Source organism: Zosterops lateralis (genome assembly GCF_965231275.1).
Source record: "Zosterops lateralis genome assembly, chromosome: 26".
NCBI lineage: Eukaryota > Metazoa > Chordata > Aves > Passeriformes > Zosteropidae > Zosterops > Zosterops lateralis.
This window is the reverse complement of record NC_139786.1, coordinates 2,031,021-2,051,990: the sequence shown is the minus strand read 5'-3', so window position 1 is coordinate 2,051,990 and position 20,970 is coordinate 2,031,021. Positions and strand designations below refer to the sequence as shown.

General features: G+C 42.6%; 1 protein-coding gene across 1 annotated transcript in view; it reads right to left on the bottom strand.

Moving 5' to 3' along the window:
• NGF (nerve growth factor) overlaps positions 1–20,434 on the bottom strand; it is a gene marked incomplete at its 3' end in the record, with an annotated part of 29,148 nt that extends 8,714 nt beyond the window's left edge. The window contains exon 1 of the mRNA XM_083878614.1: positions 20,170–20,434. The remainder of the gene's footprint in view (positions 1–20,169) is intronic.
• Positions 20,435–20,970: the final 536 nt, after the last annotated feature.

Genomic DNA, 20,970 nt, shown 5'->3' with positions numbered 1-20,970 from the left:
GTGGGGATGTACCAAATCCAAACCCAATGAGGTTTTGGAAAACACTTCTTAAGGTTTATTCTATATTTATTGGGCTATAAGTGTCGGAAGTGACTTATTTTCAAGGGCCTAATTTTATCCTTTATTTCATCCTGAACCACTTTCAGGTGTCTCTGCAGAAAAGTCCAAAGAGAAGAAAATGAAATGTATTTCCCATCACCTTCATTGACATCCCATTCTCTGAGAACATTTGGTGGTGGGTGAAGCCACCTGCTGGGACAGATCCAGCCTGGAGGTTTGTGACAGTTCTGGTGACACAGGACAGGCACAGCTCACCTTTACAAGACTCACTTTAAAACCCCCTGAGAGGTAAAAACAAACCCAAAGCTCCTAAGAATATAATAATTTACTTTTGGCTTCTCAAATTTGTTTTACAGTGTTTGGCATCACCATACTCTCACTTGTGGGAATTCAGAGGCATCAACAGTCTTGTAAAATGTGATTCCTTTGGGAAAAAAAACCCCCACAATTTTAGGTCAGGGTGGTCATAGCAGCAAAGGCTTGTGACAGGATGCAGCCCTTGCTGTGACAGATTGAGTGTGAAACATGTACAGAAACACCCTGTAAAGAAAGCTTTATCCTGCTGCAGATAACAAACCCAAACTGACAGTTGTTAAATGAGAGATAAAGGGATTGTCCCTGATAAAAATCTCTTTAAATAAAGCGAAGGAAAACGCGTCACTCACGAAACCAGCGACAAATCTGGGAATAAATGACAGAAAACAGCTTTTTGGAGGAGCTGATTCTCCTGAAGGCAATGACCTCAATGGCGTAAAGCTGGTAAATTAAATGAGCTAGAAATAAAAATCCTGGCTGGGAGTGAGTTATTGGAGCACACCAGGGTTGTAGATCATCCCTATATTGCCATCCAGGAAGCAAATCCTGAAATCAGTGATTGACATGTGATGATTGCTTTGGAACTTTCCATATCTCCTTGAAGCTGGATATATATATATTTTATAGGACTCCAGGGTTTCATATATCCTAATTCATAGGCACCAAGGAGTGACTAAAGCTCTCAGGCACTAACTGACAGGAAAACTACTGCAGGATAAATGGGATAAATCCATCCATATAAAGTTGGATGCCTCCATCCTCCCCAGCTGGCGGCTTGCAAGGGACTTCTGCTCCCTACAATTCCTGTCCAAACACAGCAGGACTCATTCCTTATTCCTGCTTAAAACACTGAATCCAAAGACCTTCCTGAGGCTGAAGCATGGCCTGTTCTTCTCCCCTCTGCACCTTTCTCGAATGGATTTAAATTTGGGAATATTTGGCTTGCTATATTTGGCCCTGAGGTTTCCAATACAAAATTACCAGGAATGAAAGGACTGGAATTTCAGACTTCACAACACTACCAAAAATCAAACTGGAATTCAGCTGGGAACAAAAAAAGTATGAGGGCAGTCAGACTGTGATGTTACATCCCCTCTTACAGCCAAGAGTAGTTAAGGCAGAAAAATACAATATCTTCAGGGCCAGTAAACCTTTCCAACTAGTGATCTTATTCCAGCTATTCAGAAGGGAATAGAAATCCTGATTCTTTTCCAAACACTGATTAATAAGAACCAGCTGAATCCCAGCAGCCATTCTAGCATTTATTTTTTTTATTCAGGCTCGTATTTTTCATTTATATTCTCCTTTTTCACTTTTCTACAACTGCACAAATAAACATCGACAACACGGGTGATTTTTAGCCATTGCACGTGTCGTGGTGTAAGGAATCAATGCAGTGACTCCAAAAATGAGGCAGAAAACAAAAAATTAGCTGGGATGTCATGATCAGATTCCCAAAGGTAGAGTCCATCATCTCCAGTCCTTCTCTGCATCACGAATTTGGAAAAGAACATTATGTGAGGACAAGGACCAGCCATAAATTACAACCACGGCTTTTCAGATTTTCCCCTTTTATTAATTATTTACATCCAGAAGGGTTTTTATCTCCTGCAAATCTTCCAGCGTGTTTATAACTATTTCAAATGACTCAATGATATTTTAATGGGGCTGGAATTCTGAGAAGCTCCAAAGGGAAGCTGAAGGGTGTCTGTGCTTGGCATGTCAGAGTTCAGAGGGATGCAGCAAAGGATAGAGTTGAAAGCACTTTAAAATCTCTGTTCTACTGAACTGAGGCTCTGGCTGCACCTGATAAAAAGTTCTGTAGCTGGAGAAATTCAAACTGATGTATTGGTTGGTTTTTTTGGTTTTTTTTCCACTAAAAATCCCCTTAAAGATATAGACAAAAATCTACAAAATTAAATCTTATGACATTGAGGTGCTCTTGTGTTCACTCAGAGCGCTGAGATAGGGAAGAAGCAGTCAGTGCTGGAATGGAATATTGCTTTGCTTTTTTCTGTAGGATTTTTTTTCCATCCAGAAATGTCGAGTGGTTTTACCAACACTTAATAAAATGATCCTCCTCACTCGCTTATGGTCAGTAGAATTTACTTCTATAGCACGTGAAGAACCCAAAGAATAACACAACATTCTGGCCAAGCAGTAGCAATGTTCCTCACCTCCTTTTGTTTTCTTTTTTTTTAAATTTCTAGGCTATTCTTTCCCATTTTTAAATCTATTTTACTTTCATGAGACCCACAGAATTCAATTGCCTTCTTAGGGATTGAATTCCCTCTCTTGTGATTTACTTTACATCACAATAGGAAAAATCATGACAAAGACCCCTCAAATGACACCTCAAGAAATCAAATTCTTTATTTTTATTGCAGCTGGAAATGGGTGTTGAACCCCAGAGCAGCCACAGTCATTCTGTGCCCTCCTTGTTGTAACTCACAATGCACAATAATACTTTGAACTATTAAAAAATTGAGTATTTTTCCTTAAACCAGCACAGCCCAAGGTGAATTTTGTGTGTACAAAAGAACTCAATCATTGGGTTGTTTGATTTCTATATTCTTTGACATCTCCTGTGCATTTGAAAAGAATATTTTCATATTTTCTGGACAACTGGACATAAGCTTTGTGTCCTGCTGTACATGAAGATTTGGGCAGATATTTGTCTATCTGCTCATTGCAAAGCCTGAGGCTTTTCTGCAGATTGTGAGGATGTGGAAATACTCAAAGCCTTGTACTCCACCTGCCTTTCCCTTTTGAGATTCAGTTCAAAACCATTTATTTAGAATTCCAAATCACTCCATTATAGATACAGTGGGTTTTAAACTAAGAAGATCTAAATAAATAGCAATATAGTGATATATTATAATAATAAAAATATATTAAGTAACAATCTTAGTGCTAAATCTAAACTAAGCAAATACTTTACTTGGGTTCAAGAAAAAACTTTCAGCTTTGAAGTATTTTGCTGCTTGCTGGTGGCTTAAAAATTTGGTTACCAAAGAGGTGGAAAAAAAAGAGTTTTCTTTCCCTGCACAGCAGGAACCTTTTAGATGTGGTGTAGTTTTGAAATTAGAGGGTAAAACCTCCTAAGAAACAGGGTAGAGATTTCCACAAAAAAAAAAAAAAAAAAAAAAAAAGTGGAAACACCACCAAATAAAACAAAATAAACCACAGAAACACTGAGTTATCAGATTGCAGTGTCATCTCGTAATGTTCTCTGCAGGCACAAGTAGTTCTTGCAGGAGAAATAGGAGTCTCCTGGTATCTGGGGTAGTTTACCAAGAAAAACATGAAGTTTTTTTACAATTGCTTAGGCCTTTCAGATATTCCTGCTAATGCTGTGGCTCATCTGAGCACAATCAGAAAAAAAGGAAATAAGCAAATGGATTTTCACCTTGCACTTCCAACACTCCAGATAATTGTGAGTTTTTCCATGGAGAGACAGAGCTGGATTGTGAACTGTGATTCTGCTGCTGGAATTTTTACCCCTGGTTTTTCATACTTTTTATATCTGTCCTCAGCACTCAGTGAGGATTAAAGCCTGATTTCTCTGGAAGTGTGTTGACACCATTCAAAATGCTCCATACCTACATTCCCCCCCCCCTGTACTTTTCTTCTGAGCTCAGCCTGAGAGATCATCCTGATTACTTGGCAGCAGAGTAAACTGCACAGCCCAAGTGTTCGGGATGTTTGGGAAACTGAACCCACTTCTTCACATGCTTTTATTTGCCTTATTGTCCTTATTTGTTCATTGTATTTTAGCGTGTGCGTGCCTCGAGGGGCAGAAAAACAAGAGTGGTTTTGCCAGTGTTTGTGATCCATGTGAGCACCAGCTCCTTCTCCCTTTACCAAACCCCTTTTCTGCCCCTTTCTTTATGGAGTGGACGGATTAAAAAGCAGCAGGAGAGTGAGATAACCATCCCTAAAAATCTCTTCTCTCTCTCTCTCTCTCCTGCCCCTGGTTGTGCTTATGTGTTGACATCTTCTGTTTTGTTTCCTCTCCAGCTCCAAGTGCTGCTCCACGTGCTGACTCTGCCTCCTTTATCTGCTCCTGCCTTCTCCTGTCACACATTGAGTCCAGCTGCCTCTGAGCTGCTGCCCCACACAATCTCCTCTGCAGCATCTTGGCTTTCATCTGTTGTGAAAGGTATTTAGTCCTTGCTGTGGGATTGTTTTAACTCGTTGCTGTGTTAACTCACAGTCCCAGACAACTGCTGGCAGCCCCTAAAGAGGGCTGGTAATGAAATGTGATGGGTTCTGTACATTAACAACAAAATATATAATGAGAGAAGTGAATGAAAGTTGTGTTTGCTTGCACTGAGGTGGCACAGAGATTGATTTAGGGGTTACTTCATCCCTGTGCTCTGAGGATCTCAGCTCTCCTTCAGCTGCCACCCTGACACCAGAACTGTGAGGCCAGGGGAGCACAGCCCAAATTTCAGCCCTTTCAGCATCCCCAGTGTGTCAGGACAAACACAGCCTGAACTTCTTCCTTTTCAGCATCCCCAGTGTGTCAGGCAGGGGAAAACAGCCCAAACTTCAGCACCCCCAACATCCCCAGTGTGTGAGGCCAGGGAAACACAGCCCAAACTTTATCCTCTCAGCATCCTCAGTGTGTGAGGACAAACACAACTCAAACTTCTTCCTTTTCAACATCCCCAGTGTATCAGGCAGGGGGAAACAGCCCAAACTTCAGCCCTCTGAGCATCCCCAGAGTGTCAGGACAAACACAGCCCAAATTTCAGCCCTTCCAACATCCCCAGTGTGACAGGCAAGGGAAAACAACCCAAACTTCAGCCCTTTCCGCATCTCCAGTGTGTCAGGACAAACACAGCCCAAAGTTCATTCCCCAGTGTGTCAGGCAGGGGAAGCGCAGCCCAAACTTCAGCCCTCTGAGCATCCCCAGTGTGTCAGGCAGCTGCTGCACAACAAATCTGCTCGTGCTCCCAGGGAGCAGAGACAGTCTGAGCTGGGGCCATATTTCAGCTGGACATTGTGGGCTGCTGGGCACAGACCCAGCCAGCAGTGGGGAGTAGGAGTAGGAGTTTTCCATCTTTGTGTTATGTCAGAGTCTGAGGGGAGGCAGCTGCTGTGGATGTTTTCACACAGGAGGTTTTTTATTTATTCCCCCTGCTCAGCCGTTTAAGGTGAAATGAAATTTAAGGTGACACTTCAAAGTGGGAAAAAGGATTGTTTGTCTGGATCTTGAACAGCTCAGGAATAGCCTCACCTCACACAAAGCCTGAAGGATGTAACACACAGAGAGAAGTGAATGATGCTGCAGCCTGCAGGAAAGTCCTCCCTGTGCTGGGAGCCTGAGCTGCCTCTGGAATAAATTCCTGTGTTTTTGAACACCTTTCCTGGCCACACATCCCCTCTGTGCAAAGGACAGGCCAACAGGAGAGTAAAGGTGTCTGTAAAGGAGAGATCAGGTCCTGTCCTGCACTGTGGGAATCCTTCAAGCTCAGAACTGAGCTCAAAGAAGTTTAAATGGAGTTCAGCAACCTTTGCTTAAGAACAGGAAACAGGGAGTTGGACTGACCTGGCAGCCTCAGCAGCTCTTCTAAATCTCTGTTTGGCAACTCGCTTGTGTGAGGAGCATCTGAAGGGTCTTTACATTTTCTGGCATCGTCTGGTTGTTGAAAGGCTTTTGTTGCTACAGTGCAAATTATCATGGGAAAGATGCCTCTTTTTCCTTCAAATTGTGCCTTTGAGTGTTTCTACCACTAGAAATGTTCTGTAACTATTTTCTGGAACTCTCTTTGGCCCTGCTCTGAGTCTGAACAGCTCTGAATGCCTGAATTGCAACACAATCCTATCACTGATGGCGTTGGACATCTTTGGACTACTCACACTTCAGCTTTCCTTGGGGTTCACTGACTTCCCTGGTATGTGGACTTGGAAATTCTTATAAAACTAGACCAGGATTAGAAGATCACTATTCCTGTGTTTAGCAGCATATTGTTTTCCTTGTTACCTTTTATTAAATTAGATATGAACCTTTTTTTTTGCCCCCATTTCCATCCAATCAGTGGATGGAATGTGGGAACTCTTGGACTGGGAGGACCAAAAACTGCTGGAATGAGTTTCCTCAAGCTACATCCACCAAAACAACCTTACAGAACTTGATTAAACAAAACTGTCTCTTAGTCACAACCTTGGAGAAAACAGGGGGAAGGAGTGAGGGCAGGAGGGGCTTCTGAAAGCTGTGGAGTGGAACCTTGAGACAGCAAAGAGAAGCTGCAGAACCAAAAACTTTGTAAAAAAAAAAAAATAATCTCAAGGCTACACCTGGTAAGTGAAATGCAGCTTGAAGTTCACAGGATCATTAAGATGGGGAAAATCCTTTGAGTTTGTTAACACAGCACTGTCATGTCCACCACTAAAGCACATCTTCAACACCACATCTACGTGGGTTTTGGGCATTTCCAGGTATTCCATTCCAACAGTGCCCTGGGCAGCCGAAGAAATTTTCATTAATATCCAATCTTCCTCTGGGCCAGCCTGAGGCTGTTCCCTCTGCTCCTGTCCCTGTTCCCAGAGCCTGACCCCCCCTGGCTGTCCCCTCCTGTCAGGGACTTGTGCAGAGCCAGAAATTCCCCCCTGATCCTCCTTTTCTCCAGGCTGAGCCCCTTTCCCAACTCCCTCAGCCCCTCCTGGTGCTCCAACCCCTTCCCCAGCTCAGTTCCCTTCTCTGGACATGTTCCACTCAGACCATGTTCCTTCCAGTTTAATAAGGAAAAAATTCTGCAGAAAAACACTGGAAGATGTTTGGAGCCTTTGGTTGGCAGGGACACCTTCACTATCCCAGGCTGCTCCAAACCTCATCCAAACCTGGCCTTGGACACTTCCAGGGGTCCAGGGGCAGCCACAGCTGCTCTGGGCACCCTGTGCCAGGGCAAACCCACCCTTCCTTCCCAAAATCCCATCTAAACCCTGCTCTTTGTTAGTGGGAATCAATTCCCCTTGTCCTGTCACTTCAGACTATCCAAAGTCTCTCTCAGAGCCCCTTTAGACCCTGGAAGGAGCTCTCAGGTCTCCTTGGACCCTTTTTTTTTTTTTTTTTCCCCAGCCTTTCCTTGTAGGAGATGATTTCAATCCCAGTACAAAATGGAGCCTGTTATTCAAAGCAGTGTGGATAAAAAGTCATGGCCTGCCTGGAAGAGTTCTATCTTTGTGCAAGCTTTGATGTTAAAAAATAGCAACTTGAACTCACAGATGTACTGATTACCCTGCTCAAAAGGAGACGTGGAATCTCTTCTCAGAATTACAGCATTTTAATTAGAAGAATGTGAGCGAAGCCTTAATCTTGTTAGGAGGGATAGATACGGATGAGGGAAGAAATAAAAATCCACAGCAACGTGGTCCAAACACGAAAAGCTGTGTCTGGGAGGGTGGTAACAACACCAGAACTGCTCCCTGCCACTGCTGTTCCTGCAAGACTAAGCTTGACAGTGACTAAGTTGGAAGAAAAAGCTCTTCTGCCTTTTAGCACTGAGCTACATCACTCACAGCTGCTTGGGGAAAAAATAAAAAAAAATATGGGAAAGGTACCTCAGCTTTACAAACCAAATCCACAGATACTTGATTATTCCCTTTAAAGTTCTTTTGAGCCCTTCTGAATTCTTGTGACATTCGAGGATCAATAAGAATCTCATCTGTAGCTGATCCTGACAGATGTTAATCTTTGCCTTGGCTTTGCAGCCTGCTTGGAAATAGTACTTGTTCCTTCATGTCAGGCCTCTGGCAATGCTCTCAGAGTCAGGATTACAGTCTCCAGTGAATCCCATTTGTACTGTCATTAACTTTCTAAACTGTTCCCCCATAGCTGGCAACCTCTCCAAGCTTGGAGATCTGCTTAGTGGGAAGCTGGGAGAGTGATGGGCTTTGCCTGTCTGGATTCATTGTGCTTTTAATTGAGATTTGTTTAATTTTTTGTCATTAAGTCCATTTACATTGTAGGCATTTCACGACCGTGATTACACACATTGTGCCTGCACCCTTGGCTGTGTTTTGTGCCATTTACCTATTAAAGAAAGAGAAAAAAAAAAAAAAAAAAAGCTCTGTGTTTACTGAAGATTTTTACAAGTAGCCATTTTTTTCCCCTTCCATTAACTTTATTATTAAATTAATCTAATTTTTGGATTGGAAAAAACGGCTCATCTGCAGATTCTGTGCTGTGTCCTGAGGAAGTTATTAGATTTATTTGGCAAAATAAATATAAATCCTCTACAGCTGAGGAATTCAGTACCTGCTTGTCTGGAAGGGATTGTCAGAACCCATAAACATGGGAATTATGGTTGATTCCAAATTAGGGATGAATCTCCATCAGAAAGCAACAGGAATGGGAACATTTCTCCTGCAAATGCCAAAGATTTTATGGTGAACAGCAATCCCTGGGTGCAGCATTGCTGTGTCCCTCAGTCCCAGAGGTGTGGGAGGGCTTGGAGCAGCCTGGTCCAGTGCAAAGTGGAATAAAATGAGCTTTAAAGTCTCTTCCAACTCTGGAATTCTGTAATTCCATGATTTTCTGACAGATCAGGGGTACAGGTGACTTCTCTGCTCTCACAATGTGAGTCAGGGGTGCTCAGAGCTGGGTGAGTTACAACACCAGCTCGATAGTGATCACTCCAGCAGCTGGGGAAGCCAAATTCCTGCTGGTTAATAAGAGAAAAGAAAGCTGATTAATCAGCTGAGTCATCCTGCTGTGCCTCAGTGCTGGTATGAGTGGCATTCCCTATGGATCAGCCTATTCCGAGGGAAAAGCCAAACCATAATCAAGGCTAATTGACTGAGCTCAATCAAATGTTTCAAAATACCACCCATGAGTTAAACATCAAATAAAAAAAAAAAAAAAAAAAAAAAGCAGGGATATTCCCAGTCAGGCTTCCTGAATTGCTTCCTGAAAACTTGTTCTTTGCAATAATTTGAAGGTTTTTTTTGCACCAGAGCTGCCTTTTATTTCCATTTCCTGGCCTTACAGCAGGTTACAGGGTAATGCACAGATTAACAGGCTGCAACAAGACACTTCCACTCTCACATTTCCTCCTTCTGAAAGATGCTGCAGTGCTGCCTTGTCTCTGCAATAAAAACCCTGCAGCCTCCAGGAGTTAAAACAACTTTTTAGGAGGTTTTAGAAAGATAAATAATACCAACTTCTTGCAGCTATTAGAACTAGCAGCAAAAATTGCAGTATTTTAGAGTGAAGCCAGGCTTTTTCATCATTATGTTTAGAGAATTAATCCCAAAAGGACATTTCTATGAGTTTTGCTTCTTGCATCCAGCAGAAATTGTTTCAAAGAGGAGATGAAACGTCAGACTTTTTTTTTTTGCAACAGCTTGTCTGGTGGAAAATAACGGTGGCTATTGAACATTTGAACATTTGTCTGGCTCCTGATGTGCCCCAGGTTGTGTGCAGGGATGAAACAGCAGCAGCACATCTGTAAATGAATCATCTCCCTCCCTGCACGCACTTGGGTTGGTTGCACAATTTTATCGACTGCTCTACTTCGATGAGTGTTTGATATTTGTCATGTGCAGCTACCCCAGTTCATTGTAATATCAGGAATTCCGAGCACAATTAACAACTGGGTTTGATGTCACAGCTAACGAGGCACGAGACAGGGCAATGGCACACAGGGTGAGCCACGGCTCTGTGGTCAGCAGTGATCTCAGGACTGAGGTTCCAACACGGACATCTGGCTGCAAACTTTGTACCTGGATATTTCCTCCTCTGGCTGAGCCTCCAGAGCAGGTGGGAGCAGCTCAGGTGAGCCCCAGCATTGGGGAGAGTCAATGTGGAATCCTGGGATGGTTTGGTTGGAAGGGACCTTCAAGCTCATCCAGATACATTCCACCATCCCAGGGTGCTCCAGGTCCCATCCAGCCTGGCCTTGGGCACTGCCAGGGATCCAGGAACACCCACAGCTCCTCTGGGAAATCATTCCAGCCCCTCCCCAGCCTCACAGGGAAAAACAGGAAGGATGTTGAGATGCTTGAGGGTGTCCAGAGGAGGCAACAAGGCTGGTGAGGGACTGGGAACACAAGGAATGAGGAATGGCTGAGGGAGCTGGGGGTGTTTATCCTGGAGAAAAGGAGACTCAGGGGTGACCTGATCACTCTCTACAACCTCCTGAAAGGTGCCTGTGCTCAGGTGAGGTTGGTCTCTTTCTCCAGGCAGCACTGACAGAATGAGAGGCCACAGTCTCAAGCTGCACCAAGGGAAATACAGGCTGGATATCAGGAAAAAGCTTTTTATAGAAAGGGTAATAAAGTATTGGAATGGTCTGCCTGGGGAGGTGGTGGATTCACCATCACTGGATGGGGCACTTGGTGCTGTGGTTTAGTTGAGGTTGGGTTGGGTTGGACTTGATGATCCTGGAGGTCTCTCCCAACCCAATGATTCCGATTTTGATTCTGAATTCCTTGCCAATATCCCACCTAAACCTTCCAACCTTCCTGTCCACCCCTGCCAGGGATTTCTCAGGAAATCTGGGAACAGTGAAACCTTCCAAACTGCTCCTTCCCCTCGTGGTCCCCTGGGAAATCCTGGTGGGTCCCCCCAGCTCTGGGATGTGACTTTGGCCTTTGTTGTGGGGCATTGGTCACAACAGGGGGTGCAAAATTATTTAATGAGTGTGATGGTGTCCAAGCAAATGATCTTGGGGGTCTTTTCCAACCTTAATGATGCTGTAATAAATTCCATTATATATATATTTTCCCACGTAATCATGATTCTGGTTTGTATTTCCACTTAAATTCCATCACTTTTCTGCAGCAGGACATGAAAACAGGTGTCACAGGCTTCACACCTTCTACAGCTCCACAAAAAAAAAAAAAAAAAAAAAAAAAAAAAAAAAAAAAAAAAAAAAAAAAAAAAAAAATCAGAAAACTCCTATTCCAAATCTGAATTCCCGTGGGGGTTCTGCCAATATTAATTAGCACAAATAACCTGATATATTTGAAATTAGCTGTCATTATAACAACCCCTCATGTAACCACGTATTTTCCCTGTCTGGATATTTGCTGTGCACCTTGTATTTATTACAAGTGTTATTTGTTAATGCTTTTGTGTGGTGGATCAGTTGTCAGGAGGAATGATTGTAGTTACAAAAAAAAAAAAAAAAGCAGTTTTATTGTGAACTGGAAGGAAGAGAATATGGATGAGGATGGAGAGGGAGGAGATAGAAGATGACATTTGTAGCCAGATGTGATTTGTAGGGTGAAAATATTAAATGCTGCTGAAAAGTGGGACTCCACAGATTATTGACATCATTGTGGCAATAGGAATAGATTTTTCTTTGCTATTTGCCTATTTTTGCTGCAATTTTAATCAGATGATGAATACATGACAATTTTACATTGTCTAACACAAAAGAAATCGGCTTTTTTATTCTGTTTTTTTTAAAACAACACATGTCTAGCAGATTTCTAACTGAACCATCTTTTTTTAAGAAAGCCTATTGTGATTGAATTTTGCATCTTTCAACTTTTCTCTGGGGTCTCTTTACATTAGTATTGGGTTCAAAGCAATAATCAAGGTCTGAGCCTTACAAGATCATTTTTTTTTTTTGCCTGCTTAAAATGAAAACCAGAGGGGAGTTTTGCTGATTAGGTGTGTACTTCATTTCTGTGCACAACGCCAGAGTTTAAATACATGTCACTTGTAAAATGAGCTTTTGCAAATTCAAAGGGAGAGAGAGAGAGATGAACTTTAAATCCGAACTTTAAATCCGAACTTTAAACCTCACATCAGTTTTCCTGTGGCACTGGAGATGTGTTATTTTCACAGAAATTATTTCCTTTTGCTTTCAAGTGATGGCACAGGCAAAGTTAACTTGAATTCTTTAAAAAAAAAAAATTGAAATACTGAACAAAAGGGGAGAAATTCTGCAGGTCATTGAATAGTTCCTTAATTTCAAAGAGGAGGGGAAGAAATGAGAAGGGCCACACAATTTTCTCTCTCAGAACACACAGAGAAAAGAAATGGTCTCTAATCCAGCCCTTCCCAGCACCAGGAACGTGAACCCAGGGAGAGCTCGTGGATCAAACTCCCTCTGATGCTTTGGATTCTGGAGGCTTTGCCAAAACCAGAAACTCACACTTTTGGCACAGATGAAGTGTCCTGGAATGTGAGGCTGAGCAGTGACCCTTTGCACTCTCCTCTTTACAGCTCGTGCCTGAGAAAATGATCAGAGGAAGGTTTGGCAGGAGGAAAACGTGGATGGTGAATTTTCAGAGCACTGATAACACCAACCACAGAATTCCAGGATGGTTTGGGTGGGAAAGGACCTTAAAGCTCATCCCATTCCACCCCTGCCATGGGCAGGGACACCTTCCACTGGCCCAGTATGAGGGGAGGGATGGAAAAGATTTTTGACACAGAAAATAAACCGATTATTTATTTCCCTTGACACATTTCAGGAACTTTCTCCCCCCAGGTAAGAAATGCAGTTCCTGTGATCAGTTTTGCTGAGGGAAATGGATATAACTGGGTAGCACTGAGCAGAAATGAGAATAATCAATTTATTCCTTTTTAGACAGAACCCCTTTAATGTCCTCTCAGCACAGGAAAATGACCAGTTGTCTCTGATAGGGGGAAATAGAGGATTCTAAGAGCAAGATGAGCAAATCATGGTCTAAATAACTCACACAAATTTTATGACTGAGGGAATGCACCCACCTAAAATCCCTCACTGCCCTGGTGCTGGGACAGAGAGAATCCCAAAAGGATCATGGAATAATGGGCAGGAAATGATGCATTTGGAAAATGCAGGCTGTGTCATCCACCACAGGGCAAAGCTCTTTGTGAACAAGCACAGGTCTTTTCTCATACCTGACTCATCCAGCACATAAAGTCGTCAAAGAAAAAGAATAAAAGCTATGTTTCCAAATAGAAAAAAAAAAAACCCCACATATTCTGTGAGCCAGAGATCTTAAATGTATCCTAATCAAAGTATTACGTAGCAATGAGGTGCCTGGCAAATCCCCATGACAAAAATTTCTGAATAATTCTTTTTTTTTTTCCCTCAAAGAGCCTGGATCACAAAATAAAACAGTCAAAAGTAAAGCAGTGAACCAGACCAATAAAAGATCTGTGTCACCTTTCTACCTCTACAACAGGGGGAAATACAAAGTGATTTAAGAAGTGGAAAAAAAAAAATCAAAATATTAGTTTTTCACTTGGCAAATAGAAAGTTATCAAACACATAATCTGCTTCCCAGCTGTATTTATCCTGGTTAATTTACTCACTGTAAGTCAGGACTGTCAAAATCAGTGTAATTTTTATAAATTTCTTGGGCAGTTAACAAGTAAATGAATTAAGGCAATTTTTTTGCTGCATCCCCTTTAAGGCAGAAAATATTTCTCCCAAATAATGGCAGTTCAAAAGAAACGAGTTATGAACCAGATTCATTTTCATGACTAATGGCAGTTATTCATTTAATTCATTTCTTTGAGGAGCTTGATATTTGCATAACATAAATGGTCATTATGGTTTAGTGGGCACCGTGGTGTTCGTCAAAGGTTGGACTTGCTGACCTTGGAGGTCTTTCCCAACCTCAATAATTCCACAATTGTGTCAAGAATACGTAAATCAAGGCCCAAACTTGTTTAACTTTCTGGTTGAATTTTGTTTGTCTCTGTTCTTGAAGCTTTTCCCACTGAAAAAAATCAGTGGGGATTTTGGTTCTTAGCAAGTCAATGGGAGCAGAATCTGATCTTTTATTAGCACATTGTTATGGACCCCATGGGGACAGGAAATTGGATTTTGGAGCCAGGAAGATAAATGAGGGAAAGACTTTTTGGAAGCAGTTTATGGCCTGTGTTGGTTTTCAGTTTTAGAAAAACTCTGAATGAAAAAAGGCTTGAACTACCTCAGGTGGTCTGGGCACTGCAGGTTTGATTTCTGTCACACCGAGGGGGGTTTTGTCAGGGCCAGGCAATTCCTCACCTTGAGAGGTCAGCAACTCTCAGTTTGTTCTAGGAAATAACCCTGGGAAATGTGGAAGTCGTGTCCATGGGATAGGACAAGAGGAATGGCTTTAAACTGAAAGAGAAGGGTTAGATGGATACTGGGGACAAAATCCTCCCTGGGAGGGTGGTGAGACCCTGGCAGAGGGTGCCCAGAGCAGCTGTGATGCCCCTGGATCCCTGGAAGTGTCCAAAGCCAGGCTGGACAGAGATTGGAGCAGCCTGGAATAGTGGAAGTTGCCCCTGCCATGTCCAGGGGTGGGATGGGATGAGTTCCCTTCTCACCCAAACAATCCTGTGATTTTATGTGATCAAACCAATCCCAGGCACAGCCAGTCTGTGACTGACACATCTCGATTTGGGTCACCTCATGGTGCCCACCACTGTGCCATAAACTCCCCAAGCATTGATGGAAATGCAGGGGAATAAAGAAGAAAAGTGATTAACAGCTGCCTCCAAGAATAAGGAAAAGTCCAAGGAATTTCATTCAGTGATCAGTGACCTGGGACAACTCCAAGGATGGACAGGAATGTGACAAAAAAGCCACCAAACCTTATTTCAAACTACCTGCTGCAGTCATTTGATTTTAAATAATAAATTTGTGTGTGTATTTAGGGCCTGATTTCTCCTTGCACTGGGCAACTTTCAGCTCTGTGCAGGCTCCAAATTCTGAGCAGCCCTTTGCTCATTTTCTCCTGCTGTGCAGCCCTGGTGTGATGTGAATGTCTCTCACTCTGGGTTGTTGCAGCCAGCTCTGGATGTCCTTGGTGGCTCCTCAGCTCTCTGCCAATGCACTCAGGTTCTTGGCATCCAGGTTTAACTGCTGGCTTTGCCTTCTCTGCTGCATTTCTCAGGGTGATGCAGCTCTCAGTGTTGTCAGTGTAATTAATGAGGCATTTCCCTGCTATTTTTTTACTTGAGTAAAGTAAAATTGCACACTTATTTGTGTGTAATATTTTTAGTAGAAGCTTTGGGAAATACCTGAGTTCAATAAAAAATTTCAAATAAGATGTCAGCTCCATATGAAGACCACATTGAGATGAAATAAAATGATGTTTCCCCATTTCAGTGAATTTCACAAGATGCCCCAGGACTCACAGGCCTTTCTCCAATGTCTCCTGATCTGCTCAGACCCTGATTTGCTGAAGAGCTGTAATTCCCATCACTGGTGTCCTTCTGCAGTGGTACCATCCATGAACACTGGCCTACACCTAATCCTTGAGCAAAACTCAAAATGAGAGATGCTATTTTACCTTTCCTTTTTGCTAAATTGCCATTCTTTCACCAATGAACTGGCAGCCCACAGTAAATATTGCACAGCCACCTTTTTTGGGGTGGGGTAAGCCAAGAATTTGACAACTTAAGGAGGAGGAACTGGAGCAGAAGTGCATCCAGATGAGGAATTTTTCCTCCTGCAGCCCCTGGGGATGACTGGGAGTGAGGTGCACACAGAACAGCCCCATGGGGATCTGTAGATTTGCCTGAAGAGCTGTAATTCCCATCACTGGTGTCCTTCTGCAGTGGTACCATCCATGAACACTGGCCTACACCTAATCCTCGAGCAAAACCCAAAATGAGAGATGCTATTTTACCTTTCCATTTTGCCAGAATTGCCATTCTTTCACCAATGAACTGGCAGCCCACAGTAAATATTGCACAGCCACCTTTTTTGGGGTGGGGTAAGCCAAGAATTTGACAACTTAAGGAGGAGGAACTGGAGCAGAAGTGCATCCAGATGAGGAATTTTGCCTCCTGAATCCCTGGGGATGGCTGGGAGTGGGGTGCACACACTCCTTGTGCTGCTCATCCCTCTCAGGGCTCATTGTAGGAAGCTTCCACAGGTTTGTGGAAGCTCAAGGCATCAGTTTTGCTCTCAATATTCCTGTCTGATCCCTGTGACCTGCACTGTCCCATGGGCAGCAATTCCACATCTCCCTTATGGCCAAAGAGAGAGGAATCACCTCGTTCTGTTCCCCCCAGCGTTGCCACCTGCCAGCTTTGCTTCCTGCTCCTCGATTTTTGACAACAGCCATTTCCTCTCAACATCTTAAGGACAACTGTGGCTATAAATATCTCCCTCACAACCCTGCACAGCCATCTCTTTTTCCAGACAGGAATCATAATCTCTGTAGTTTCTCTAAATACGGAAAAATGTTCCAGGCTTTCATCATCCTGCACCTTTTCTTGTTTTACTTTATGCTTTTGTCTTTGTGAGCAGTGACCAGAACTACAAGCAGGATTTGGGGATGGGTTTATATATTGAGATCTTCTTTCCCTCTAAATTCTATGACTTTAGAATTAGTGGCACTGGGCAGACAGGAGTGCAATAACTCAACATTGATTGACACTGTGAAAATGATCTTGCTTTGCTTTTCCACGTATTTTTTTGGTATAAATTCACATCCACACGCACACAAATATTTAATGAATTCTGTGGGCCTGCACAAAGGGCATTGTGGGGGAGAGAAAAAGCCACAACACATCCCACAGGACATCTGTCCCTGCGCTTTGCTTGGAGAAATGTTCTTTAAACTGCTTTGGCCTCTGTGACCCTGCTCAGGTCAGACCAGCACAGGGAGAATTTCCTTCTGGCCAGGGCAGGAATGTTGTAGGAGTGTTGGTGCCTTTTGCTTCTACAGAATCATGGAATCATTGAGGCTGGAAAAGGCCTCTGAGAAGGTTGAATTAACACAGCACCACCATGCCCACCCCTGAAAAGACCTCTGAGAAGGTTGAATCCACACATTGACACAGCACCACTGGTGACCCTTTCAGGGGAGAAATTTTCCATAATAATCCAACCTGACCCTCCCATGGCACAACTTGGGGCCACTTTTTCTTGTCCTGTCCCTGTTCCCTGTTCCCAGAGCTCAACCCCCTGGCTTTCCCCTCCTGTCAGGGAGTTTTGCAGAGTCACAAATTCCCTCTGAGTCTCCTTTTTCTCCAGGCTGAGCCCCTTTCCCATCTCCCCCAGCCCCTCCTGGTGCTCCAGACCCTTCCCCAACTCCGCTGCCCTGGGAAAACTTTATTTCTTTCTTTTTTTCCACAAGATAAATGTGATGGGAAGAGATGTTTCCCTCCTTTCTCTGGAAATAGGATGAAATTTGATAAATAATTGTGTTTAACAAGCCCTTTGCCCAGGCAGCTGCCGGCAGAGGTCACCGTTGCTGTAGCTGGGCTGGAAGGGGTTGAGTTTTTTCCTGCCTTTTTTATTGGCCTCACATTTTGGGATTGACAAATATTTCTAACCCCACCAATCCAGAGCTGCTGTTGGAGCACTGAGACTTTTGGAATGAAACCACTGGGTTTAGTATTTAGTAACCCTTTAACTTTTTTCTATTTTTTTTTTTTTTTAACCAGCAGTTTGTAAAATGCAGATTTAATAAATAAATAAAGAAATAAATAAATAATCAAAGATTTCTGTCAACTACTTAAAATTACCAGTATTTTTTTCCCAAGTGCCTTTAATTTAAGTCAGTAATGGTTATTAGTATATATTCAATATTCTGTTAGTACTAAAAGAATTTTTTAAGGAAATAAAAAACCAGTTAACAGAACCTGTGCTTAAAGGAACATTTATATGGCCAAAGCTGTGGAGCAGTCGGGGAATTTATGGGATTTATTCTGTTGATTGGACATCCCATTAAATAAAGATATTTTTTACACCTGAAAATGCTAATCTGAATGCGTATTTTAGCTATTTCTCTAAACTGATTTTTTTAAAATGACTATCTTGTGGTTATTTCACAGGCTGCTCAGTTACCCCATGAAGTAATTATTTATTTAGCATTTTAACCCATTGAAATGATGCTGGTGCTCACTGTAACTCTCCACTGAACTCGAATGAAGGCGATTAAAAAGATAATTTCAGATTTCAATGGGGAAAAGGGGCAATGCTCAGATAAAAGGATGAGGAAATAGAGGCACAGTTACTTTCTTCACCACCTTGTTGGGAGGGCCAGATCCCTGTGGGGTGAGAGGTTGGGATTGATAAAACTGTGCAATTCCTGCTCCTGCACAGAATTGTCTCCAGACCTCGCTGAGATTTGTTTAAAAACAATCCATATCTATGATTATTAATACATTTAAAGGCCAAGTTGTTCTTATCACACTTGAGAACTCTCCAATATATTTAATTCTTCGTTCCATCCCTGTAACATCTTGGGGAAAGTGCAGAAAACATTGCAGCCCTCTGAATTTCAGACAAAACTGCCTGAAATGGCACTTGGCAGGGGGATTTTAAAAGCCTTTTTTCCACAATATTCTGAACCAGCTCAGAAATGTCACGAGCAGGAATGTACAGACAACTCAACTCCCTCTCTGTCTTATTGCAGATAATCATCACATTTTAGTTTGGCTTAGCAAAATAAATAAAAAAAATGCCCCTAAAAAACTTTTTAAGATATTGTAATGCATGAAAATATCCATGAATTTTAAAAGCTTTTTTTCCCACAATATTCTGAACCAGTTCAGAAATGTCACGAGCAGGAATGCACAGACAACTCAGCTCCTTCTCTGTCTTATTGTAAATAATCATCACATTTTAGTTTGGCTTAGCAAAATAAAAAAAAAATACCCCCAAAAAACTTTTTGAGATATTTTAATGCATGAAAATATCCATAAAATTTAAAAGCCTTTTTTCCACAATATTCTGAACCAGCTCAGAAATGTCACGAGCAGGAACCCACAGACAACTCAGCTCCCTCTCTGTCTTATTGCAGATAATAATCACATTTTTCACTTTGCAAAAAAAAAAATGCCCCCAAAAAACTTTATTGAGATACTGTAATGCATGAAAACATCCATAAATTATCCGTCTGACAGTCACAATGCAACTTCCAAGCTGTGACAACTCGGAAAACCAGCCTGACAGGCACGCTCACTTTTTTTTGGGGTGTTTTTTCTAAAACTTCTGCAGCTTCATAAGGAGAATTTAAAGCGAAAAAAAGAACCGAAGCACAAACACTTTTTTTGTTCTCAAATTCCTTCTGTCTCCCCTCTGCCTGGGCTCCCAGTTTTTTTTTTTTTTTTATCTGGGAGCAGTGTCTCAGTGTTATCAGCAGCTATAAATCAATAAATATTGGCAGCTCCATCCTGTCACTGCACACAGGCAGCAAAGGGGGTCGTGAGCTTTTCCAAGTGGACTTGGGAAAAAAAAAAAAAAGTGTTTTTCCAAGTGTTATCCAGAGGATAACTCGGTATTTTAGTGAAGTATTGCTCTGTCTGCAGCTTAAAGGACCCAGACTTTGATTTAGCAGAATTCCTATTTATTTATATAAGTAAAGAAAGAAAGGAGTTTTTATCTCAGGGAGGGGAAAGGAAATAAAAAAGCCTCAATATTCACAACAAAGAATTTTCACAGAGGTGTAACTGCCGTAGAATGCAAATAAAACTTAAATTCCCATATACCTGGATGAAAAGAGCGAGAACACTCGCATTTCCCTGAGCTTGAGAGACGCTTTTCAAGCCTTGAGCTGCCCCAGGAACACCTTCCAGATGTGCGGGACCTGCCTGGGGCAGATGTGATTTTTGCTTTTCCACCGACACCAATAAAAAAAAAAAAAAACAAACCAAACAAAAAAAAAAAAAAAAAAAAAAAAAAAAAAAAAAAAAAAAAAAAAGCAAAAACCCAAATAAAATAAAATAAAATAAAATAAAATAAAAAATAAAAATAAAATAATAAAAAAAATCCAAATGCTGTTCTCAAGCAGGGAGCTCTGGGATCATCCCATCCCATCTGTGTCTCCTCTTGCCAGGGGGAATCTCCAAGCTCCACACCGAGCACCATCCAAAGGGGGGTTTCTCACCTCAAATCTCCAAACTCTGCGCTGTCCCAGGGATGTCCAGGCTCCTCCTGTGTCCGAGGCACCGCCGTGCTCAGCCCGCAGAGCCATTCACATCCCCGCTGCCCCCGCAGCCTCATTCAGGGCTCTTCTCTCTCTCTTCTCTCTCTCTCTCTCTCTGTGCTCTGATTCACAGCCGGGCTCCCTCTGGGTCCTAGCGCTGTGGACGGACGTGTGAGAGCTGCAGGGAACTCGCAGGAAATCGGCGCTTTTGGCTCCTTGCCGAGAGCAAGGCAGGGATAGCACAGATGTGCAGGGAAAGTTTGGGGAAGCTGGCAGAGACTGGGACCCTCCCCCCGAGGGATGTTCCCACTCCGCATCACAATCCTTGCCCTCGGTTTAGAGATGAGTGGAATTCCCAGCTCTCTGGTGAATGGGTCCTATAGAAAATCATCCCCAGAGTTCTTTTTTGCTCATCTTTGCTCACCTGGAGGGACACTAATGGTTAATTGAGGAAGGAGTGGATTCCTTGCGAAAACTGTATTTTATCAACTGGCGAATGTGTCCTATAGAAAAATCACCCCCAGAGTTCTTTTTTGCTCATCTGGAGGGACACTAATGGTTAATTAAAGAAGGAGTAGAGTGGATTCCCTGCAAAAACTGTGCAGTCTTCATTATCAGCTGGTTTTAACTGGGGTCCTATAGAAAATCATCTCCAGAGTTCTTTTTTGCTCACCTGGAGGAGCAGCAATGGTTAATTGGGGAAGGAGTGGAACAAGTTTCCAATCCTTGCACTCGGTTTAAAGATGAGTGGAATTCCCAGCT